Consider the following 24,089-nt stretch of genomic DNA (forward strand, 5'->3'; position numbering starts at 1 on the left):
TTGCTCTAGTGAATCTTTCTCATTCTTTAAGCCCGGGTAACTGTCACCCTCCTCAGAGAGCCCCTCCTTGACCAGCCTGTCAAGAATCTCCTCCGTTTGCTTTTCAATCACAGCACTGTGTCTAACTCATATTTATCACAATCGGTCATTGTTTTATTTGCTTCAATGTCTCTTTGTCCCTCCCAATAGAACCTAATTCCCACAAGGCCAGGGACCTGCCTTTCTTCTTTGTCCTTCTATCTCCAACATCTAGCTCAGTGATTGGCACTTAGAAAGCACCCAGTAGAGAGCTGCTAAATAAATGGATGCATGGATTTGCAAAATGTGAATACTAGCCACTCCCTCAAGACAAAGTGCAAAAGCCCTTTATAAATAACTATTGAATGGAAGTGACTACAATATTTGAAAGAAAATTGGAGTGAGCACCATTCATTAGGCACGAATAGGGGATCAAAATGGCAAATGTATTCAGGCTACTCAGTTGAAGCAATAGAATTGGAAAAGTTAAATCCTGGTGCCAGAAAAGCAGGGCCAGCTACGTGATTTGCAGGGCCCAGTGCAAAATGAAAATGTGGGGTCCCTAGTTCAAAAAGCAGGGGGAAAGGGTCATTAAAGATATTAAAATGTAAAGCTTTTCTTTCTTCTGTGGTCTCACAACTTGCCATGATATTTTTTATATGTTATTTAATTTCGATCTAAGAAAAATCAAAATTTAGAATTTTCAGCATGAGTTTCGCGATTTTGCGATTTTATCATTCAATCTTAGCTTTAAATGCAAATATAAGTGCATTCACTAAGGTTATGCAATTTGTATTTTGTTGCTCATACATGCATGAAGTAGCAATGTCTAGCTTCAGTTATTTTGCACTTGTGGACACACCCCTCTTCTGTTATGACGTCATAATGTTTGGGTGAGATTGACCCTTTCCCCTGCTCAATGAATAGGCTCCTGTCGTTCCAATCCGGGTGTAGGAAAGTAAGGTGGGTGAACATTCTTAGCAGAAGAGAGGAAACACTGCACAAGACGCACTCAACTATTTTATTTCACTTCTTGATATGTGCACATTCTACCAAAACTCTGTACCTTTGGCTTACTTATAACTAAGGAAGGACCAAAAAGAAAAGGAACATGGGTTACCCTATATTACCTTACCTTCTAAGTCATAATTTTCAATATAAATGGTTGGCTAATACAGGGAAATAAACAGGAGTAAGAAAGGCTATGATAAGGTCCCCTTGTTGTTTGTGTTCCCGGTGCCTCCTTTCTGTGTACAAAGCAAGTTCTGGATTAAATAGAAAGCCTGGCCCTTTGCAGCGGTCAGCACCACACTTACTCAGTGGTAGATGTAATATGCTTACCTTGTACTTCCTTTCATCTTCCCTGCGTCATGGGTCCACTTGTTAACAATATTTAGAGACACTAATATGGGACATCGTGAATGCTAAATGCAAACGGGGCAGCCAGGACTAGCAGTGGGCACGTATAATGCATGTATCTCCTCTCCCCATTGTCCTGTCAGACTTTACCTACAAAACACAAATTCAAAGACAATATTATTAAATTTCAAGATGGCTACAACAGCAGAGCAGTAAACCAAGCATGAGGCTCTCTGAGCGTGGGCCTTTTGACTGCACCTGTCACAAGCTCTTGAAGCCAACCCTAGAGAAAAGTGAAGCCATCATTCAAAGTTTAAGGGGGAGAGCAAAGAAAGTACATGGGCACCAGACTGGCTGGAAACAAATTTCCAAAGAATAAGCATCCTGAGGAAGTCCCCCGGCCTTCCTGTAAAGAAGTGCCAAAGTGAAGTTCAGTGTCAAACCCTTAAGAGTACAGACAGAAGTTCATGATTGTGCACTGCTAATTTTCATTCTATGTATACAGTATGTCAGGCACAATGGGCTTTGTGAGTGAGACTGAGGACATATAAAGATGTAAGACCTTTTGTCAAGAAAAAAACTATACAGTTAGTCTAGAGTTCTCAAAGACTTGACAAAGCTTTGGGAATCTACCCTATTTCTAAGGTACATGTGCCTTTGAGACTTGGAATATTTGATTTTTTTACCTTGTTGGACCTTTTAGGAGACATCTGGAGGCGACAAAGTACAGTGGAGTCCTGGGATTGGAAGCCTGGAGACCTGGGTCTGAACACAACCCTGACAGTGTGTTAACGAACTCACTTCCACTTTTATTCGGTATCACTTTTCCCTCTGGAAAGCAAGAGAGTCGGATTAGATGATCTCCGGGGGCCTACTGTGCTAAAAAGAACTAAATCCAGAGAAACTTTGTGTGGCAGAGAGAAGAGTGACAAGGTCACATGGAACACCCTGACCGTGAGTAATGAAATGGAGATGCGTTTAGAAACCAGGGTGGACTGGATCTTCTTCACACGTCTTAAAAGTTTCCTGACCATTTAAGGTCTGACTTCTTCCAGGCTAAGGGAGTGAAAGGGGATCAGGGGTCATTAGCAGTTTTTCCAGCTAGCTGGCTTTTCCTGCCTGCCACCCATGGGGACGTGTCCTTGAGGCAGCGCCTTCCCCTCGGTGCTCTCCAGCCTGACGATGGCCGCGTGGTGACCTTGAGCCCGCGGAGGACCCTGAACGACCTGCCACCTCTTTGAAGTTTAATCATTGCTGTTCTTCTCATGAGCCCTTTCCTGGCCTCTTGTCAATCCCTGTGAATTGACAATTGGATTGGAATGACAGGAGCCTATTGATTGAGCAGGAGAAAGGATCAATCTCACCCAAACATTATGACTTCATAACAGAGGAGGGGTGTGTCCACAAGTGAACATCGGTACAAACAAATCAATCAGCTGGCAAAAGGATGTGTAGGAAAGGAAGGTGGGGTGCACAGAGCTGAGGGACACTTGGGAGCTAGCTGTAACTCTGATGCTAGCATCTGGTGACCTCAAACAAGTCACACCTTCCTGAGGTTAGTGTTTGTTGTTGTTTTGTTTTCCTCTTCAGCATCACTTCTCAGGTGACAGCACCCTATTTTGCACTTGTGGACACACCCCTTCTCTGTTCTGAAGTCATAATGTTTCGGTGAGATTGATCTTTTCCCGTGCTCAATGAATAGGCGCCTGTCATTTCAATCCAATTGGCACATCCCATCCCCTCTGGTCAATTAGAGCCAATGAGAAGACCTGAGACCTATAATGGGTCTAGGAGGCAAGTGCTATCCTTCATCAGATTTGAAGGTCTAAGAATGTGAGGATTGGATCTGCTGTAGCCATCTTGCTATCATGAAGCTAGGCCAATCTGAGAGCAAAGCCAATGATAAAACAGAACAAATAGAAAATTTAGAGGCACTGGACATTGGCCTCTGGATCAGGCTGTGCCTGAAGCCAAAATCACCCCTGATTTTATGCCAATAAATCCTGTTGTTTACTGAAGCTGGTATGTTGGTCACTGGCAATGGTAATAACCCTAACTGCTATACATCACCTACCTGCGCCCCAGTCTCCTCTGTTGCAAAATGCCGTTTTGTGAGTAATAATTAGCACAGGGAAGCATAATGGTGAAATAGAGAGGGATTAACTTTTCAATGAGGGGTTATAATTCCAGGATTGCAGCAAAGATGTTTTTTTCAAAATGCCAAGGACTGGGTTCTTTAGTTAAGTACCTGATTTCACAGAGTCTCATATCTGCTGCATGACTACCTGTAATATATTTCATTGTAATTGTTAGCATATAATAACATTCTGTATATCCAGCTGAGTCTCTCCTGTGAGCCTCAGGTACCGTATCCAACTGCATGCTGGACATCTCCACCCATTGGTGCTGCAGAGCCTGCACCCCCAGGCCACCCTACCCACATCCTGTGCTCTCTGTCAAAATTAAAGGCACTGGGAGTGCAAGTGTAGCTCAGCGGTAGAATTCTTGCCTGCCATGCAGGAGACCCGGGTTCGATTCCCGGCTCATGCACTTCCCAATGAAACAAACAAACAAGCAAACAAAAATTTCATCAAAATGGTGCTGCAATAAGGGAATAGTCACATGGAAAAAAGAATGAAATGTGACCCCCACCATCCAGCATACAAAGAAAAAATATTAAAGGCGCCACCATTCACCCAGTTGCTTAAGCCTGAAACCTAGAAGTTGCCCTTTCCTTCCCCCTCTCTCTTTCTTCATAATCCATTCCATCTGCAATCCTTGCCAGATCTGCTTTCAAAATAGCTCTCATATTTGCACCTTTCTCCTAAACTCTCCTGCCACGTTGATACTAGGGTCCACTATTATTTCTTGCCTGACCACCAAAAAGATTTTTAACTCATTTCCAGAGGGCTCTCTCCTTCTGAGTTGTGGTTTCAGTTCCTTCCCCTCAGAAAACCCTGAGGATTTATGGGGAGAGGAGTGTCCTGATGCCAGCTATTGCCAGCTCTTTCTAGAAGGTGGGACTAACAACTCTTTGTCCATTGTTAGGGGCCCTCACTGTCAACGCTGGAGCAATTGGAAAAATATGACGAAATAACTTATTGCACGTGGCCTTCTGGTGCAGAACTTACTGAGGCTTCCCAACACACAGGGACTGTGTCACCAAAGGTCTTTCTAAAGCTGGTTGGCATTTTTATTGTTTAGCCTCTTTCTAAAGCTTTGCATCTCACGCTAATGAGATCTTTTGCTGGAGGCAAGGCAGGCAAGGGAGGCAGAGAAAACACACTGAATCTATCCCTTTTCATTGTGGATTTTCTGCATTTGAGAATGTCACAGTTGTGCAGCATGTTCTAGTTTAGCAAGGACTTTCATCCCCCAGCAGCCAGCACATGACTGAGTAAATCAATAAGTGTTTTGTAAATGATTGAGTGAATCTTTAAAGTCATTTTCTCCTCTTCACAATAACCCCAAAGGAAGAATAGGGAATAATGTTCTCAATTTACTGGAAAGGAAGCCAGGACGCAAAGTCGTGGAATGTGTTTCCTGAGCCCACACAGCCAGTACATGTAGCAACTCAACCTGGAACCCAAGTGTGTCCAACACCTGCATTACGTTGTGTTGAGCGGTGAGTGTCTGAACCGCTGCCAGAAACGGGGAAAGGGTTTCTGGATGGAGTGGGGATCGGATCAACTGCTTGCAGGTCTTCCCTCTCTTATGTGTCTCTAGTCCCAGCCTTTTTCAACAGGCACCCGGCATGCCTGGGAATGGCCTTGGGGAGCGGGTGGGTAGGCAGAAGTTCAGGCTGCTAACCAGCTGGGGATTGAGCAAAAGGAAACTGAGAAAGACCTTCTGGTGCCAAGACTCCAGGGAAATGTTTGTTGACTTTTTGCTTCACATCGACCACTTCCAACTAGGCTTTGAAGCTAATTTTTGGTATCAGGGCTCCCTGGGGTGGGTGGGGAGTTCACGAACTTACTAATGCTGCTGTTCTCCAGGCAACAACAAAGCTGCAGCAGCTCCAGGAAGATGCCAGAATTACGCAGAAAGTGTCCAGGGAACTGTGGGGAAACCAGAGAGAACTACAGGGAAAGTGGAGAGAGAACATGAATTTAAAAGAACACAGGGATGTGGAGGCAGGCCCCACCGCTATGCCTTGAGCGGACTGAAGTTGTCTCTTCTGGAGCCTTTACCACAAAAGTTCCTTACAAAATTAAACTAGAGGGTGGTGCGAAGGTGGCAGAGTTCTCGCTTGCCATGCCAGAGACCTGGGTTCGATTCCTGATGCCTGCCCATGCCCCAAAAAATTAAACTAGGAAGTGTCCAGAGGAACCAACCACTTTACCTCTCAGTCAAGTATCTTACAATGAAGCAATCTTCTAAAATCATAAATCTGAGCATTCTGTCCCTTGCTCATAAACGTGTCGCTCTTTATTGCCCTCAGAATAAAGTTAACTCCTCAACAGAGCTCACAAGCACCATGAATTTCTCTCTTCTCTTCCCTCTGTTCTCTTGACTCCAAGCATTTGTGCAAATTTCGCCGTCCTCCCGCCATGTTCTTTCTTCTTCTTTTTGGCCAACTCCAGGTAACTCCTGTTTATCCTTGAGTCTCAGCTTACATGCTATTTGCCCCAGGGACCCTTCCGTGACCCCAGGTCCCTAGATTTTGTCCAATGTTCCTTCTCAGCTTTCGTGGAACATCCGTAGTGGCCAAACTGCCCACCCCATTAGAGGGACGTGCAGCACGTTCCTGGCTGTATCTCCACCACTTAGGACATGTCCGATAAGTATCTGTTGAATAAATACGAGGGAAAAATAGACGACATCTCTAAAAGAAACTGCTCTCTCACCGAGTAAGCAGGGAAAGAGAAACCGCCAAGTGTGGAGATTTGAGCAAAGGAGTGTATTGTAAAAAAGAACAGAGGCTCAGAGAAATCGAATATCTTTATCCAGAAGTCATCAAGAAGCACACTATACCCTTGATAACCACGCAGTTATAATTGCCCCTGTTGGAAGGAGGGACCTTCTGGGAAGATTTATTGGAGAGATACGGAGACGTCCTTCCTTGAGGGTAAAAGTAGAAAATCAAAATCCACAAAATATCTGGTTATCTCAGAAAGCAGATCAGATTTAGAGTGGACTGGGCAGCAGCGGGTGTGACAGAGTAACCCCCCCCCCCCCTTCTCAGCTCTGGCTGATTGCTGAAAATACAAGAATGCAGGCCACTGTTGCCAGAACTTACGATTTTTCTCAGAGAAGCCAGAAATTCATGTGTGTGTCTATGTGTGAGTGTGATCTTCTGATTTTTAAATCTCCTTAACTTGTTTATATTTTTTGTAGTTACTGATCAGGCCAAAAAGAGTGCGACTTGAAGATGCCAGCCTTTGACCTTCATACCAAGGAATCTGACCTGGACGTCTGTGTATCCAAACCTGTCCACAGCGGACTGTGAGCACAAAGCTCGAAACAACATGATTCACACATAGAGAGTGACTAATACATGAATGAGGACACCCAGGTGTGTCTGCATCAATTCCTGGCACATAGTAGGCGGTCAATAAATGCTGAGTGGAAGAAAGAATGAATGAAGGCTGAGCATGCATCTGCAGTGCAAGATTTCCACCACTAGATGGTGAAGTTTGTTTTTCTCTACAGTCGAGCAATCGTTTCTTAGAGATTTCTGAGTGGGAAGATTTGCCTTGGAAACAAACAGTTCTCAAGAGAAATAAAAGCTTTTATGAAAATAGGTTTATGGGTACATCTACAAGTCATGAATACTTAGTTTGGATGTGCCACAAATACCGATGGCTGATGTCTCATTTTCTTTTCGATCCTTCCTCTCTCCCCAACTTAATCAGCTTTGGACACAAATAAAGTCCTTAGATGGTTACGCTTGGTGTGGAAGGAATCATGTTTAGAAATAGAGAAAGAGCACTAGTCTCTGTGTGCCTGTGGAGGGGAAGGGTATTCAATTAGCTCAGAGTCTAGTTGGATAAATAAACTATAACGCAGTTACAATACAGCAGGTTTGATATGAAAACGGCATATGTAGAATGTGCTTTGTGGTCCCAAAGGGGAGAGTGACTGCTCTGTCTTGGTTAAGGAGGGACGAGGAAGTCTTCTCAGAGAGGCAGCTCCTGGGCTAGACGGACCATGGAGGATGATAAGGAAGTCACCAAGGTAGGAGGGCAGGAAGGACATTCACTTGTTCATCACACATCGCCTGAGCACCTCTGTGCCCCTGGCACTCCGCTGGGTACTGGGGATGCAGCAGTGAACAAGACACAAAGGTCCTGTCCTCAAGGATCTCACAATGCAGTCAGGGAGGCAATACCTAAAAGCACAAATTTTTATTTTTAAATTACAGTCTGTGGTAAGAGCTAGGAAGGAAAGAGGTAGGGTGCTCTGATAGAGAAATAGGCATTGAATTGTATGGGGTAGTGTATGGAGGCCTTCCTGAGGAGGTGACATTTCAACTACAACGGAAGGATGAGAAGAGACCCGTCATACAAGCAAAACGGGGAAGGACGAGGTGAGAGAAGAATGTGAGACGCTTCTAGCAGAGCATATACCCAACGTTCTCCAGGAAAAAGATCCAGTATCTATGAAACCAATTGTGAAAGGTTGGGAAACTTCCTGCTGCAAATAGCTCCTATTATATTAGGATGTGCAGTGGGAAAATGGGTGGGAGCTGAGGCCAAAGAGATGGGCTGTGTATTCAGTTTGTGGAGATCCTTAGATTTTTATCTTTAAGTTCAATGTTTCCCAAATGTCAGTCATACCTATAGCCACCATAGCACCATTTATGTCATATCCTCATTCCGTGAGGACTAGCATTTCCTTATTTTTCTTTTGTTCAACTTAATTTTTTTTTTTTGCTTAAAATACTTTTAAAAGAGACAATATTATTGCTGTACTATATTTGGAAAAACAAGAACATTTGCCATTAAACTCAGGCAACCAGAAAAATAAATACAAGGACATTAAAACTAAAAAAAAAAAAAGTCTCATATGTCTCCTAAAATTGTCTTGGGTAGTACACACCCTACTTTAGGATAGTGGGATGAAGGATATTGAAGGATTTTAATCACAGGATTGAAATCAGATTGGCTGAAAGCACTGTTCCGTTTCTATCTCCTACACAGAAGGGATGGTGAGTCCAGAGGTCATAAAAAGGAACATTCCCGGACAAAGACTTCTCCCCCAAAGGGCTTGCTAGCAAAGAGTCAACTTTGGAAGTCTTGGTGAATAGCAGGCCACTCTTCAGAAAGTCAGAGAGACACCGGTTAAGGATGACCTGCTTGTTGAAATTCCCAAGTTTAGTATCATTTCCTCCAGCTGAGGAGGATTGCTTAGCTACTTGGCAAGTTATGAGTAAAGAGATTTAGATAAAGCTTCTGAAAATGAGGAACTAGCTCATAATTCTTGACTGGGGAAAAGCCACAGTACAATATCCAATAGACTCTTTTGTTTTTCTTATGAACTCATATCTGGCAGCTTAGAGAAAAGAGTGCACTTAAGCTCCTAGCTCCTGGAGCAGTTTAGCCTTTCATTTTACTGTTTGACAAATATTTGGGACGCATCTATAAATAGGTAAATACTGTGTAGATTTCAAAAGTGCTTATCAGGGTTACAAATACAAATGCTGAGCAAGTGCCAGGAGGGAAGTGTTAATGCATGAAGCAGCCCTGTATGAGACGATAGGGGATGATAGGGACTGCAGCGAACTGAGCAACACAACCCCCATTTGAAAGGAGAAACTGCTCTTCAGCTCCACTCAATAGTAGCAATGCAGGAACATGGGCACAGTATTGCGACAGACCTTAGGACATTTCACCAGAAAAATCAATGAACACTGGCCATGATATTTAGGAGGGAAATTGGGGGCAGGGGGAATATCTCCTTATTTTTAAAAAACAGTGAGTAAATCAAAATAGTTATAAACACTCTATGGGCCAAAGAAAATATGTCTGCAGACGGGATGCAATCCAAAGGCCCCAGGGGGTGACCTCTGGGTGTCACAGAGTCTCAGCCTTTTAGGGGGTTAGTGTTGGGAGATAAAACATGTTCATAAATAGCTGCAGTGCAGAGTAGGGTGATATGTGTTATGTGAGCAGGACAATGTGCTAAAGGAATTCAGAGGGAGAGGTGGCTGAGCAGTAAGGCCCTAAGGAGGGGTTAGAGGGTTCTCAAAAACCTATCTCTGACTATGTACTGAGGAACCCAATGTCCTCAGTGAGGACAAGAAAAAGAAATATCCTATGAGCCCAGTAGGTTGCCCAAGGAATTAGCTAGCGAAGAAAGGACTAAGCATCAGCCTATCCCAGGAGCATTTTTAAGATGCACATGTCTAGTCCTTCTCTCAGATATCCTAAATAAGAATTTCTTGGGTTGGAGCTCATGCACCCAAATTAACGAATAGCTCTTCAGTTACTTCTCATTAGGACCCACCTTTACGAACTTCTGCTCTAGGGAATGTCAGTCATTCACCCTGCAAGTGCATAGCCTATTCCTGGACATAAAATACCAGCCAAGGGAGTGTAATAGGGCCTGTCATGGGCTTTGGCAAAGCACTGTATCAGCTCAGAAGGGAGGGAACCTCCTTGTACTTGGTCCTTTTGGAGAAGGTGCCATCTTGTTATTCACACAAAGGCCCTCTATACCAGAGAAATCAGAAAATAGTATGGGAATTGATGTGTTTCTAACTTAATGAAAAATTTCATAACATAGGTTATTTAGAAAGTGATACTAAAAGTATATATTGACTTTACTTGGAATGGAGGTTGGGATTGGTATCCAACACAATTCTAAAACTCCAAGAAGTTCAACTACATTTTTTCCAATTTATAACTCAAAGTCCTATCAGAACTTCTCCACGTGTGCCTTACTTTTGAACTTTCTCCAGGCATTCCCAGGGCTGGATTTCACATCAAAGAAACCCAGTGAGCTGTCCCTGTTGTTTCACTGTTAATGTTGCCATATGAGAGAGTTCTCTAGGCTCCAAGTCTGCTGCCACTCTCACTATCAACCACCCATCTTGAGGTCTTGCTTATCTAAACACCAGTCTACCCTAACAACACTTGCTTCAAATTGTGCAGTGTCTCAAAAGAAGATGCACAACTAATGCAGTGTCCTTTGGTTGTATGAATTAAAGACTTCTCAAAATCAAGAAAGCCTTTAACATGCAGAAATTGTTGGAGTTCTCAGCTCTGATCATTCTCTTCCACTTTTGATTCTATTGAAAATGCAGTTTGGTTTTGTATGCCTTTTAAGACTATGAAATGAAAGAAAAGAATGGATAATGGAAAGCCTTATTATCATTAAAATTAATGATTCCACGAAATTGCAGCAGCAGTCATTAAAATGAGGAATATTTGTATTTTATGAAATAAAGGTATTGTCCAAAATAAAATGAGGGAGATTCCCTTGAATCCTGCAAGAGGAACTGATCACAGGAATCTTGAAATAGCAGCTACAGAGTGAAACCTGCCCTTTGAACTTGATAATGCTTTTCTGTTCTTGAGAAAAGGAATGAAAAGACTGTTAAACAATAATACTGCGTGTTGTATGCATTTAGTTTTTCAATGTGCTTATATCTATGGCTTCACTTAATTCCCACAGAAATCCTGAGAGATGGGGCAGGGCAAGATTATTATCACCATTTTTCAAAAAAAAAGCTGGGGCCCAAAGAAGAGACAAGTAGAGGATAGGTGATGTTGTTGCTGCCAGATGTCCCTTTACCCTTCTCCTAGTTCTCCTCTGTGGAGCACACGCCCCCAAGCTCAGTGCTTGTGCTCTGGGAGACTCTTGACAGCACCATTCATCACTCTCAGGCTAGGGCATGTGAATCAGAGCCTCAGACACTTTAGGCTCCACAAATTACTTTAGGGATGGGCCTGCAGACTTGGTTAGAGCTAAGGAGATGCAAAGAGACATTTATTGGTTGGTGAAAAGATATGTCCACTTTCCTTCTTGCCTTCGTATGTGTTTGAGAATGAAGCAAACAGAGGCAGTAAAGCCACCAGGGGAGAGGCTCAGTTCAGGTGAAATCACTGCCTTGCTAATTTCGAAGGCAACTACATTTCCTTTTTTGCTTACATTTGCTTGAACTGAACTCATTGATATCTGCTCCAGAAGAGTGATTCAAAATGCTCATGGTGTTGGTCCCCATGACTTCACTTTGCCCCTGGATGGCACAGCTCTCTAGCCCCCATTCTGCATCACCTTTCTGTATTCGTGCCTATCGTTGTCAATAGGCAACTTTCCTCCATGCTCTGAGGAGAGAAGTGAGTAGAAAAGAACATAGTCAGTTCTACTTTTTGCAGTCTAAAGTTTTTTGGTCACTGACCAGCCTGTGGATTGCATATCTCTGACTCAAGTGCACCCTCCCTTCCTGTACCAACCCACAAGGGTCAGAATGGGAAGTCAAAGGGTAGAGGTGGGGAAACAGAGGTGGGCAATAAGGACAGGGCATAGCTACTTAGCCAGCAAAGGCTTGGAAAAGGCAGCTCCCTTAGAAGCCGCCTGTTGGCACAGAAAACTGACTACGATACCAATAATTCTCAATGGAGTTTCTGATGTCCACAAGGTTTGCACATCCTATGATAATGTTCACACCAAATAAGAAGCCAAATCGATCACAGAACTTCCTGGAATACATGTCTTACAACAATTCAAATAGAAAACCTATGATGGGAGAATTGAGACTCAAGGAAGTACAGGCAAGTCAAACCCCAAAGGCTCTTATCGGAGTAGAGATGAGCAGAAAATTCTTTTCAGCAAAACAAGATAATCCATCACATTTAATTATTTTTATCCATTCAAATTGTAGTTGCTCTGTCACTTTATTTGCACTTAATTTATAACCTTGCTTTGCCGTTTTAGTGGTAAACGAGCTGTAAAATAAGCAATTTGTTCTTAGTTTTATGTTTGTTCATATTTAAATAGCATAATAAAAGAAACATGTCAGCACTGAGGGAGAATGAGAAATGGCTTTTTTCTCTTAAGCGGTCAGTGTCTCAAGCTTGAAAACTACTGTGGCTAAAGCTCTCTCCCAGTACCTGCCTATTTCTGGCTCTTCCCTAGTGGTTTTATCTCTCAGTGCCCTTTTAATGGGTCTTCCCATCTGGTCTCTTCCACCTTCCAACCAAGCCAACACAAAGCTTATCTTCCTTATATACTTTTATGTCAGACCTAGACTGAAGAACTCAGCACTAGCTCCCACATGGCTATTAAATGTCAGTCCAAATATCTCTTTCTAACAGCCAAGGTCCTGAGTCTGGCCTATCTTACCTGTTTTGCTTCCCTCACCCAGTCTGTACTGCAGTCATTTGCATCCTGCCCACGGGCTCCAGAGCATACCCTGTGCCTTCCTGCAATTTTGTACACATTACTGCTCATACCTCTTCATTGTTTTCTTTCTCTCTAAATTGTTCCCAATAATTCAAGTCCTATTTTCATTTCCAAGTCCTCTACAAAAACCCAACTGATAATTTCAGTCCAGTATAATCCCAATTGCATTCTTACTTCTCATAGCACTTATTGGGAGTTCTCTATATTTCCATGCTTAATTGTATTCAAACTGTGTGCTACCTACTAATGTTATCTAGTGCTTCACGACTGTAAATCTGTCCTTTATACAGCAATTACAACTGCAAGCCCTTCCTTAAAAAGCCTCAGGATTTCCTCTTGGACATTTTGCCTATGAGTAAGCTAAGCAGTGACACCTTGCCTTCAGTTTCATGGTCCAGTTGGAAGTTCTCTGCAGGTACAGGTGATCAAGAATAGACTAAGATGTTTCTACAAGTGGGTGCCCATGTGTGCATTTGCTAAAATATTATAACCATTGAAAATAGGTTATCTTAAAAAGCTAGTCATTTAATAAAATAAATGAGATGCACTTCTTATTTAACTCTATGTTAACTGCCATCCATCTTTGCTAAAATAACTATGATTTTATTCTTTGCATTATTGTGGTTTGATAAGATTCTCTGAATCTTCATCTTAGGTTTAAGGAACGGAAAAAATATGAACCCAAATTTGCTGGCTGCTATATTGCCCAATAGACGAAAGATGTCTACTATATTTGGAAAGGCTGCAGTCAACTCACAGGAAAAAAAAAAGAGAGCTGAAAGAGGGAGAGAGAAGTATCTCGATTACATCATTTAAACCTGTGAATCTGGATGTGCTTAGAGCAAAACCTGATAGTCTCTTTTGCATAAACTAGTGTGAGTCTGCTCTTAACGTCATTTGCAATTGAAAAGTCTTCATTTCTAGCAGTTTCCATGAATTGTTCAGCATTGCCTGAGAAAGTTCATTTAAGAATATTTTCCTAAAGATGTTACTTCGCTTAAGGTGTGGCCTAACTGATTAGGTTCACTTTAATTACTGGAATCCTTTATAAACAGAGTGAAATTTAGACAGAGACAGAGAGACAGAGAAGCCACAGGAGCAGCCAGAAGCTGGAAGTCCACGGAACCTGGAAGAGAAGGCAGAATACACTGTTCTAGGCATTGCCACGTGATGGAAAAACCAAGGAAGTCCAAAGATCACCAGCCAGCCAGAAGATACCCACCCCGGAAGAAACAAGCCTTCTAGCCTCTGAAACCACGAGCCAATAAATTCCTGTGGTTAAGCCAAAAAAAAAAAGAGAGAGTATTTTCCTTAGACTTACTTATTTAAAATGTAATTTTTTATTGTTTTTCTGAGCACAGTAGAAGCAAGTGAGATGACTTGAAAAGCGTGGCTTCCTTCATAGGTAACCAGAGCCTCCTATGTCATGGATTAAGGCAAATGAGTTAACCCATTTAAAGAATATTTATTGAGCAATTACTCTTTAATTCTTTGAGTTCACTAAAATAAGCCTACTATACATTTTTTTATTTTTTACACAAAAGGAGTATACTATATATCCTGCTCAGGATTTTGCTCTAACCATTTAGCAATGTATCTTGGAGTTGCAAAAGAGCTCTGCCTCATTTTTCTTTCATGTCTTCACACTTTCCCACTAGATAGATGTTCCATATATTTTTAATATTGATGGACAACTACATTTTTATTTCAGTTTCTAGCTACTGAAAAAACATGTTGTGATAAAAGATTGTGTGCATATATCTTTGCTGGCCGAAATGATGGGCAAATTAGAAATTTGGGAGATTCTTCCAAATTGCTCTTTAAAGCAGTTGTACCATTTTACATTCCCACCAGCAATGTATGAAAGTGTATCTCTCTGCCCTTGGATATCCTATATTATCACTTAAAAAAAAATTAGAGAGTTTGTGGGGTTACAGAATAATCACGTATAAAATACAGAATTCCTATATCCCATCCTATTAGTAACACTTTGCATTAGTGTGGAATATTTGTTATAATTTTTAAAAAGTACCTGTTAATTGTAGTCCAGGGTTTAATTTAGGGTTCAGTGTTTGTGTTATGCAGTTCCATGGATTTTTAAAAATTGGTTCTAGTAATAGAGACACAACCTAAGATTTCAATTCTTTTAACCTCATTCAAATATAAATTTCAGTGTTCTTAATTACATTCAAATATTGTGCTACCACTGTCACTTTTCTGTAATCTCCACCAATCTTATGGGTAGAAATAGTATTCGGATATTTTCATTCACATTTCTTTAATTATGAATAGGGTTGAGGATTTTTAAATTTAGAAGTCATTTAAGTTATTTTTCATGTGAACTTCCTGCTCATATCATTTACCTAATTTCATTATTTTTCTTCCAAACTCGCTACATATAAATTTTGAAAGGAAAAATTAGCTCCCCTTTTTTCTTATATATTGTAATTATTTCCAATTTTTCCTTTGCATTTTTTTTTACTATATGCATGGTATATTTTTCTACATAAAGATTTTTAATATTTATGTGGGTAAATTTACCACTGTTTATAGCTTGTAGGTTTTGTGTTTTCTTTGAAAGAATTTCCTCATTCCAAGCATGATTTAAAAATATATATCCTTATTTTCTTCCCATGCATTTATGATTTCAATTTTGTATTAAACTTTTTGATACTCATGTGAGGGGGTTGCGAGGGCAGTTCAGTGGTAGAACTGCCAGCTGCCACGCAGGAAACCCGGGTTCGATTCTTGGCCTATGTACTTCCCCAATACAAACAAACAAGCAAACAAACAAATGAAAACCCAAACAAAAACAAAAATTCAACAGACAGTGCTGCAAGAAGGGGATACTCACATGGAAAAAGAATGAAATGTGACCCCACCACACAGCACACAAAGAAAAAAAAAAAAGAGAAAAATTTTGACACTCATAGAATTTACATGGGTAAGAAGGAAACTGAACTTTGTATCTTCCCAAGCTGTTCATTGAATAACCCTTCCTTTTCCACAGATTCTTAATTCTATCTTGATTATATGCTTAATTCCTTATGTACTAGGGTATATTCTTTATTGGTTTAATATTTAACATGGCACTGTCATAAATGAAAGCAATGTAGCACCTGTCAAAGTGTAACATGCAAACTATTTAGTATTGCTTCAAGCCCCACAAATGCAAAAAGGTAAAAAAAATTAACACTGTATATTTTGCTTTTTATATTTTTCTTCTTAGCTATGATTGTCCTCATACTTGTTCAGCACTGGACTATTTCACATGTATTTTCTCATTTCATAGTAGGTCTGTAGAAAAAAGTGTGGCTATCTCTCCACTTTCCAGATGAAGAAAGCGAGGCTCAGAGAGGTTGTCTGGTTTGTTTTAGGGTATCTTGCTAATAGCTGGCAGAGTTGGGAGTTAAAGTGAGATTTTCTGACCTCAGACTTCCTTTTGAATGACAAATTCCATTGAGAAAGCATAAATTGTGGCAAATGAGTGTCTCCCAATCTGTTTCTATTTCTAAATATCTGGCTTCAATTAAAGTGGTTCCCTAGCAAGAGTCTCAATTAGGTATCTTTTTTTTTCAGTTGAGAAAAAAAATCTTAAGTGGTCACAGTCAATATTTAATAAAGAGTTGATACATGATCATTCAGGCCACCTCCTACTTTTGATGGGGAGAAAAAACAAAACCCTGCATCCTCAGTGGTAGCTCATCAATTAAGAGTTGTCGTCAAAAGAAGAGAACCTTGGGGAACTAAAAAAAGTTTCTGAGCATTACTATTTAACTATCAAATCAGAAAAATTTAGAAAACTTTGCTCCTCAGAAGGGACCTCTGCCTCTCATTTTCATGCTATGCAATCTTTGAATTTGCTTAGATACTTTCTATTTTTCCTTATAGTTGGGATCCCTTAGGAGTCAAAACTGGTTCGTGTGATCAAATTATGATTTTGTACTAGTTTTTCAATAACCATGTTTCACAGCAAAAGCTGAAGTCATCCACCAAATCCTAGGGGACTCCCTTGTGCAACATTCCATACACAGCCAGATTTGCATGCAGAGAAATGGAACTTATTTTCTTGACAAGTTGCATCTGTGCAATTTCAACATGAAGGATTATCCAACTCAGCTTTCGCTGAGGTCTTTCCTCACATTTCAGAGTTACGAAAAAAAAAGCAAACTCAAAATATCGAAAACTTTCCGGCAAGTAAAGCAACAATTTTATCACAAGTATCATAGAGAAGACTCTCACGAGCTGGCGGAGCTGCTGTGCAGAGAGGATTCATTCATTCACTCCTCATTCAGGTGCTTCTGATGAATCATGAGCAAAAATGAATATACTGTCTGCCTTTAAGAGCCTGCGTTCTCATGCGGATTCACACCTCCTATGCTGCTCTTTGTTTTCTCTTTGCTTTTTTTTTTTCTGTCTATTCTTCCTTTCCTGCTTTCTTTAAGGTTAATTCAATATTTTTTAAGTTCCATTTTAATTTATCTATTCAGCTATATGTCTTTGCATTGTTATTATCATTATCATTATTAATTCAAGTAGTAGTTTCATACATCCTTAATATTTCGGTCTTCTTAGAGTTAGTAAGTCATTTTATATTAAATGAAAGAATCTTCAACCATAAAGTTCCATTGACCCACAACACTGGTCCTTTATGATATTGTTGTCATATTTATTACATATATAAATGTTATAAAACTCACAATTCCATCTTACAATGTTTGTTTTAAATAATCATATGCATTTAAGGAAATTAAGAGTAATATCAATTAAAAAAAATTATCTTCACATTTATCATACCCAGCATTTTTTCATTTCTTATGGAGGAGTCATATCAAGCTGATTTATTTTAGCTTCTCTTGTAATGTAGGTCTGTTGGCAATAATTTCTCTAGTTTTATCTGGAAATATCTTTATTTTTCCTTCGTTCTTTTTTTTTTATTTTTTGTCTTCTATATGGCTGGGGTCACATGTCATTCTTTTTCCATGTGAGTATCCATTATTGCAGCATCATTTTTGAATTTAGTTTGTTTGTTTGCTTGGGAAGTGCATGGACTGGGAATTAAACCCGGGTCTCCTGCATGGCAGGTAAGAATTCTACCACTGAACTAACCTTGCACCAGCCGTTTTCCTTTATCTTGAAGAATGATTTTACTCAGTATAGAATTTTGAGTCAACAGTCTATTCTCTCGCTCTTCTTTCCTTCCTTCCTTCCTTCCTTCCCTTGTTTAGTTATTTTACTTTCAGCACTTTAAAGATAGAGTTCCGCCATCTTGAAGCACCATTATTTCTGATGCCAACGTGGTGTGTAGTGCTGTTCCCCATGGCATGTACCTTTCTTCTCAGGCTTTATCTCTTCATTTCTGGTTTCTAGGAGCTTGACTATAATTTGCTTAGATATAGTTTTATTTATATTTATCCTCCTATATGACACTTGCTGTTCTTGAATCTGTAAATTTGTTTACTGTTTCTTCTAAGATTTTTTCTGTTCCATCCTCTCCCTCTCCTTTTCTTCTAGGAGTCCAATTATATTTTCTTCATCTTTCTTTATATGTTCCCACCAGTCACCAAGGCTGTATTGGACTTTTTATTATTGTATTTCTCTTTCTTCAGATTGGATTCTTTCTATCGGTCTACCTTTAGGTTCACTGACTTTCCCTTTGGCCACCTCCCATCTGCTGTTCAGTCTACCCAGTAATTTTTTTACTTTGGATATTATATTTTTCTGATCTAGAACTTTCATTTTTAATATTTATGTGTTTTTTCTGATATTCCTTATTCATTCATCACAAGTATTATTTTCCTTTATATCCACAAGCTTGTTTATAATAGCTCCTTTAAAATGGTTGTCTCCTAATTCTACTATCAGTTCATCTCAGAATTGGTCTCTTTTGATTGCTGTTTCTTTTGAGTATGGCCCATTGCTTCCTGCTTCTTTGTACGAGTAGTAATTTTGAACTGTGTATGATACAATGTAGAGATTCTGGATTCTTTTATGATCCTCTGTTGAGTATTGGTTTTTAATTTTCAAAGGCAGTTAACTTGTATGAACTCAAGTTCCAAACTCTGTCGTTCCGGTCATAGCAGACCGGAAATTTCTGTTCAGTTCCCTTCTGTTTAGCACATGCATATTTTAGGGCTCAGCAAGAGGTGAGGACAATGCTTATATTTAGGGTTCTCTCTCTCTGTGGGTCTCTTCTTTCCAAAGTTTCCTTTTTAATTCCAAGTCCTATGATCAATCTCTGTCCTCTGGTTCATCAAATCTTAGAGTAATGAGTTTTCTGTTTTTGTTCATTCTGCAGTGCTTTCAGGTAGATGTCTTTTTTATTTTTCTCAGAGTTTAGAATTGCTTTCTTCAGAAGGGTTGGTCTAATACAACTACTAATCCTGCAGCCAGTAGAAGCTTCATTCTAATAGGGAAGACAGGCCTAAATGAAGTAGTGATTCAGATATAGATACAATTTCAATTACCATAAAGTGCTAAGAAAGAGAGGTACATGGCATTTAAAAGAGTCTGCATTTTAGACTAATGACATAATTAGGATCAACTCTTCATTAAGTTGTTTGGATTATAAAATGAATAAATACATCCAAAACCCTTAGAATAATACCTGAAATACAGTCAGCACTCAATAAATGTGAGCTATGGAATTACTATTATTATTATTATTTCATCGCCATAAACAGGAAGATGAGAAGTAGTCTTTGAGGAAGGAGGAACTGAACTTAGATCTGAAGAGAAGTAAGAGATAAGATTCTGTAGAGAGGAGATAAGAGTTTTCCAGGCCAAGAGGAAAACCTAGCAGTAGAAGGGAGCAGGGCGTGTGGTAGAGACTCAAGATCAGCATGGCTGTCATGGAGAGAAGGAGAGGGAGCATGGAGGGGAGGAGCACTGGCGAAGAAGGTAGAGACTGGACCATTTCGGAATCACAGGCCATGTTAAATATTCTAGTCAAGAGTAATGACGAGCCTTTGAAGTGCTCTAAGGAAGGAAGAAAAAAGACCATATTCTTCTTTCAGAAAGAAGCTTCTGGCTATTGTGCGAGAATGGAGTGGATGCGATTGGAACAGTTGGAAAACTAATGCAGTAATCTAAGCAAGAATGATGATGAACATTTACCAGGAGGATGGCAGTGCAAAGTTGGAATTAGGTAGAACAAGTTGGAATGAGAGACCTGGAAGGGACATGCATAACAGGTGCCTCTAAGTCAGAAAGCAGATAGGACTTTCCCAGAGCCACGCAGTGAGTTCCGCACTGTGAATAGAATTCAGAGTGTAGATATATAAATAGAAGCTGGCAGAAGTTGTATTGGGATGGTTGGTCAGTAGCTTAATGGTCTTTACAAGCTGATCCATGAACACAGGTTGCTAACTGGAAAGCAAAAAAACTGTAATGAAAAGAGACCTAACTTACAAGGAAAAAATCTGATTTCTATTCACAGTGCAGAACTCACTGTGCGGCTCTGGGAAAGTCCTATCTGCTTTCTGAGCACCAATTTCTAATAATAAAATAAACAACAACAGTAATAACAACACTTACATTTATTAACTCCACACTATGTGCCAGATATTAGTCTAAAAACTTTGCTTAATAGATGAAGACAACTACTTTCAAAGAGCTAAAATAAGTTAGCTAAGCCTACATAGCTAATAAGTGGTAGAGCCAAGATTCTGTCTCCAGAATGTTGGATTGTATCATCTACATTCCAACTCAACTGTAAAGACTTGAAGGGAGCTTCTGCCATGGGAAATATCCAAGAGCTTATTACAATACCAGCAGGACCCTCTCTTTTAAAGTCTCCCATCTGCCCAGCTCCTTCCTACCTGGAACTTCTTCTCACCTGGGAAACTCTGGGAGAGTCTCTGGTTTGCACCCACAGGAGAGACACGGATCATTTGAGAATCCTGATATGCCCCAAATTTTCTGTGATGGGAAATCGTTATTTTAGAGAAATATAGTTTCTGCATACAGAGGTTTTATCTGCACGGTTCTATTTTCCATCTTTAAATATTAATATAGCAAGATAACAAAGCGGTTTCACATACATTATCTTATTCAGTCAACACAAGTGTCTGTTTTACAGATGAGGGCACAGACTTACCCAGTCATTTACCTAGGAGCATACAGACGGTAAGTGGTGACATTGGTGCTTGAACTCCAAATGTCCTTCTTCGTCATCTTTCCACCTCTAGAGCATGTGTTAGCAACAAGCACAGGTGAATTGGTCTGAATCAGGAAGCAATAAGGATCTGAACTTGATTTGACTGCCTGCTTCACAGCACGTTAGAAGCTCAGGATTGGAAGGGTTTTTAAAGGGTCACCATTCCTCTCCTCTCTTTATCTGTTCCAACACACCCTTAGGCGGTGGCCCAGGCTCCCAAGGTAGCCCAACGTATCTCTAATCAGCTTTCAAGATTAATCTGAAGCCTAATTACTTTCTTTTATTGAGCTGAAATATGCCTCCTGCCATTATCACTCTTTGATTCTTACTCTGCCTCATGCCTCAGTAAGTATGAACAGTAAGAATATTCTAGATACCATGAGAAGAGCTGTATATGCTTTATCTTATTTAATTATCACAATAATACTATAAGGGAATGTTATAGATAGGGATGAAATTTTAGGAGGCTAAATATCACCTATCTAGTGTTTCACAGTCAATAAATTGTGGAGCCAGGATTCTAGCCCACGTTTGTCTAACTTTAGTGTCTGAACCCTTACACTACTGCTTCATTTTCTTCCACATGGGCAGGCACTGGGAAACGATCCCGGGTCTCCAGCATGGCAGGTGAGAACTCTGCCTTCTGAGCCACTGTGACCCGCCCACTACTGCTTCCTCTTTTGAATGATGTTTTCAAATCTTGTATCTGCTTATCACTTCTTCTGTGAATACTTCCAGTATGCCCTCCATATCTGATTTAGAGATCCCATTGCGTTTTATTGCATCTTGTGCATACTTTTATGCTAACACTGTGTCTCTCTCTTGTCTTATTGTTTTCCTTCCACTCTAGACAGTAAGCTAACTTGAGGTCAAGATTCTTTTTAGTGTATGTATTCTTCAATCCTAACACATCTTTTTCTTCTCACAGACAGGATGTTGATGCACTCTTGCTCCAGAGGATTGCTAACAGCTTTTGGTCTGGGAGCCCAAATCAAAAGTTGTTAGATAAGGGATTGACAAACTCCACCCAGGCCTTTGTAGGCATCTAGGGGATTCCTCTGGGTATTCCCAGAAGGAATAGAAGCCAGGCTTTGAGTCAAAGAGAAGGAATGAGCCAACCCTGGAGGCAGCTTCCCTAAAATGAAGTAGTATTGTTGAGTTTCAGGTATTTTACAGGAATGTTTCAGGTATTTTAGCAGTAAACAGGAAATGTTTACTGCTAAATCCCTGTGAATAATGACCCCTAAGCCCTGTGCTCTTGAGAGAAGCAGTAAGGCCCCTGTAGTTGAGCTTGGGGTCAGTGTACAGCAAGGGTTCAAAGACCATCTCTGAGCCCATCTGGAGGACCTGTGATGACCAGGGCATCATATAGCAGAATAGCAGAAGTAATGATGGGCCGTATCTTGGGCACTCCTCAGGACCCAGCCTCCCTCATTTTCTATACCCTTTGTGCTGGTTTGAAACTGTTATGTAACCCAGAAAAGTCATGTTCTTCTAATCCAGTCTTGTGGGGGCAGACCTATTGTGGGTGGGACATTTTGATTAGGTTGTTTCCATGGAGATGTGACCCACCCAATTCAAAGTGGGGCTTAATCCTTTACTGGAGTCCTCTATGAAAGGGCACAGAAAGCTCAGAGATCAGAGACATTTAGAGAGAAAGAAGAAACACCCAGAGATGTCTTGGAGAGCCAGTACAGAGCCCAGAGAGAAAGAGAAAGAAACGCTAGGGAGATGCTAAGAATGAATCTTCAGGACCCAGAAAGCAGAGAGAGGGGTTGCCAGAGGAGCAAGCAAGACCCACAGAAGATCAAAGAGCAGGCCTCTGGAATCAGAAACTGAGAGCAACACAACCAGGGAGCAAAGGACCAGCAGATACCAGCCACAGATGTCATCAGACTTTCTTCAGAGTCAAGATATCTTTCTCTGGATGCCTTAACTTGGACATATTCATGGCCTTAGAACTGTAAATTTGTAACCTAATAAATCCCCTTTGTGAAAGCCAATCCATTTCTGGTATATTGCATTCTGGAAGCTTTAGCAAATGGAAACACCCTTTAAGTTCTTATAAGTCTTAAACCACCCTAAGGAAGGCAAATCCCTCAAGTACGACAGATTTCATTTACTTCCAACCTTCATGTCTGGGGGCCCAAATATTTACTACACCAAAGTCAAGAGGCAAATTCATACCTGCTACATTTATATATGTATACATATGTATGCACATCAGTATATATGCATGAAAATTTTCTCAGAGGATACACAAGAAACTACTGAAGGAGGTTACCTCAAGGGCTGGAACCCTAGGGGTAGGGGTGGTGCCTTTTTCTTGAAAACATTTTTATATTGCTTAAATACCATATCAGGTATATTTGTCATTTATGCAATAATATAAAGAAATAATCCATTTATGTAATAAATGTAATAAAATGCTTTTTAAAATAGTTCAAATTCTAAATGGTTAGAAATCGAATATACTGTATGTACTGACTCAGCTTGAATCTAAGCTGTGTTTTCTTCAGGATTCAAGGGAGAGGAATGTGCAGCACATCTGTCCAAAGTTCCTTTACATGGAACGCTAAAAAGTCTCTTGGAAAACAAACCAGGGCGTATGGATTGAAGGAGTAATTTAGGATAATAGTGGTAATAAGAGAAATAATTAACATTTAATTGAAGCATAATACTAAACTCTTTATATGAATCATCTCAGTTTATCAACCCAATCAAGCAGATAAAATTATTATCCCAGTGGAAACTGAGACTTCAAGAGATTAAATGTTTAGCAAGTGCAAGGCTTGGATTTGACTCCAGGTGCTCCACATACAGGCTGCATGTGAGCTGCGCCCGTTATCTGATAGGCAAGTCACGTTCCACCCCAGCCTTCTTGGTCGCATCGCTGCCTCCAGCAGGGTCAGCAGCAGTCACCAGCAACCCAGCAAGAGAAATGGCAAACCCACATGGCCACATCTTGAAGGCCAGTCTTCACATTACATGTGAGACATCTCTTTCATACTATCTGGAAAGAATTTTTCCATGGAAGAGAAAGAGAGGCAGAGCTAGAGAAATATTGTCTTGCAGTTGTTATCATGACCCTATTTTTACTTCCTCTGGCCTGGAAAATACAGGACTATATGAGGATATTTAAAGGAAATAGGAAATACCAAAGTAAGGGCCCCATTCTCCAAGGCATGGGATTAGAGTTCTCAGT

At 40.4% G+C, this 24,089-nt stretch overlaps 1 long non-coding RNA gene across 1 annotated transcript; it reads left to right on the top strand.

Moving 5' to 3' along the window:
* The first annotated feature begins 899 nt into the window (after positions 1 to 899).
* On the top strand, positions 900 to 7,288 carry LOC143664521 (uncharacterized). Its single transcript, XR_013166456.1, has 3 exons — positions 900 to 981; positions 2,081 to 2,331; positions 6,715 to 7,288. It is a non-coding gene; the product is annotated as an uncharacterized LOC143664521 (long non-coding RNA).
* Positions 7,289 to 24,089: the final 16,801 nt, after the last annotated feature.

This window comes from Tamandua tetradactyla, chromosome 20 (genome assembly GCF_023851605.1).
Source record: "Tamandua tetradactyla isolate mTamTet1 chromosome 20, mTamTet1.pri, whole genome shotgun sequence".
Lineage (NCBI taxonomy): Eukaryota > Metazoa > Chordata > Mammalia > Pilosa > Myrmecophagidae > Tamandua > Tamandua tetradactyla.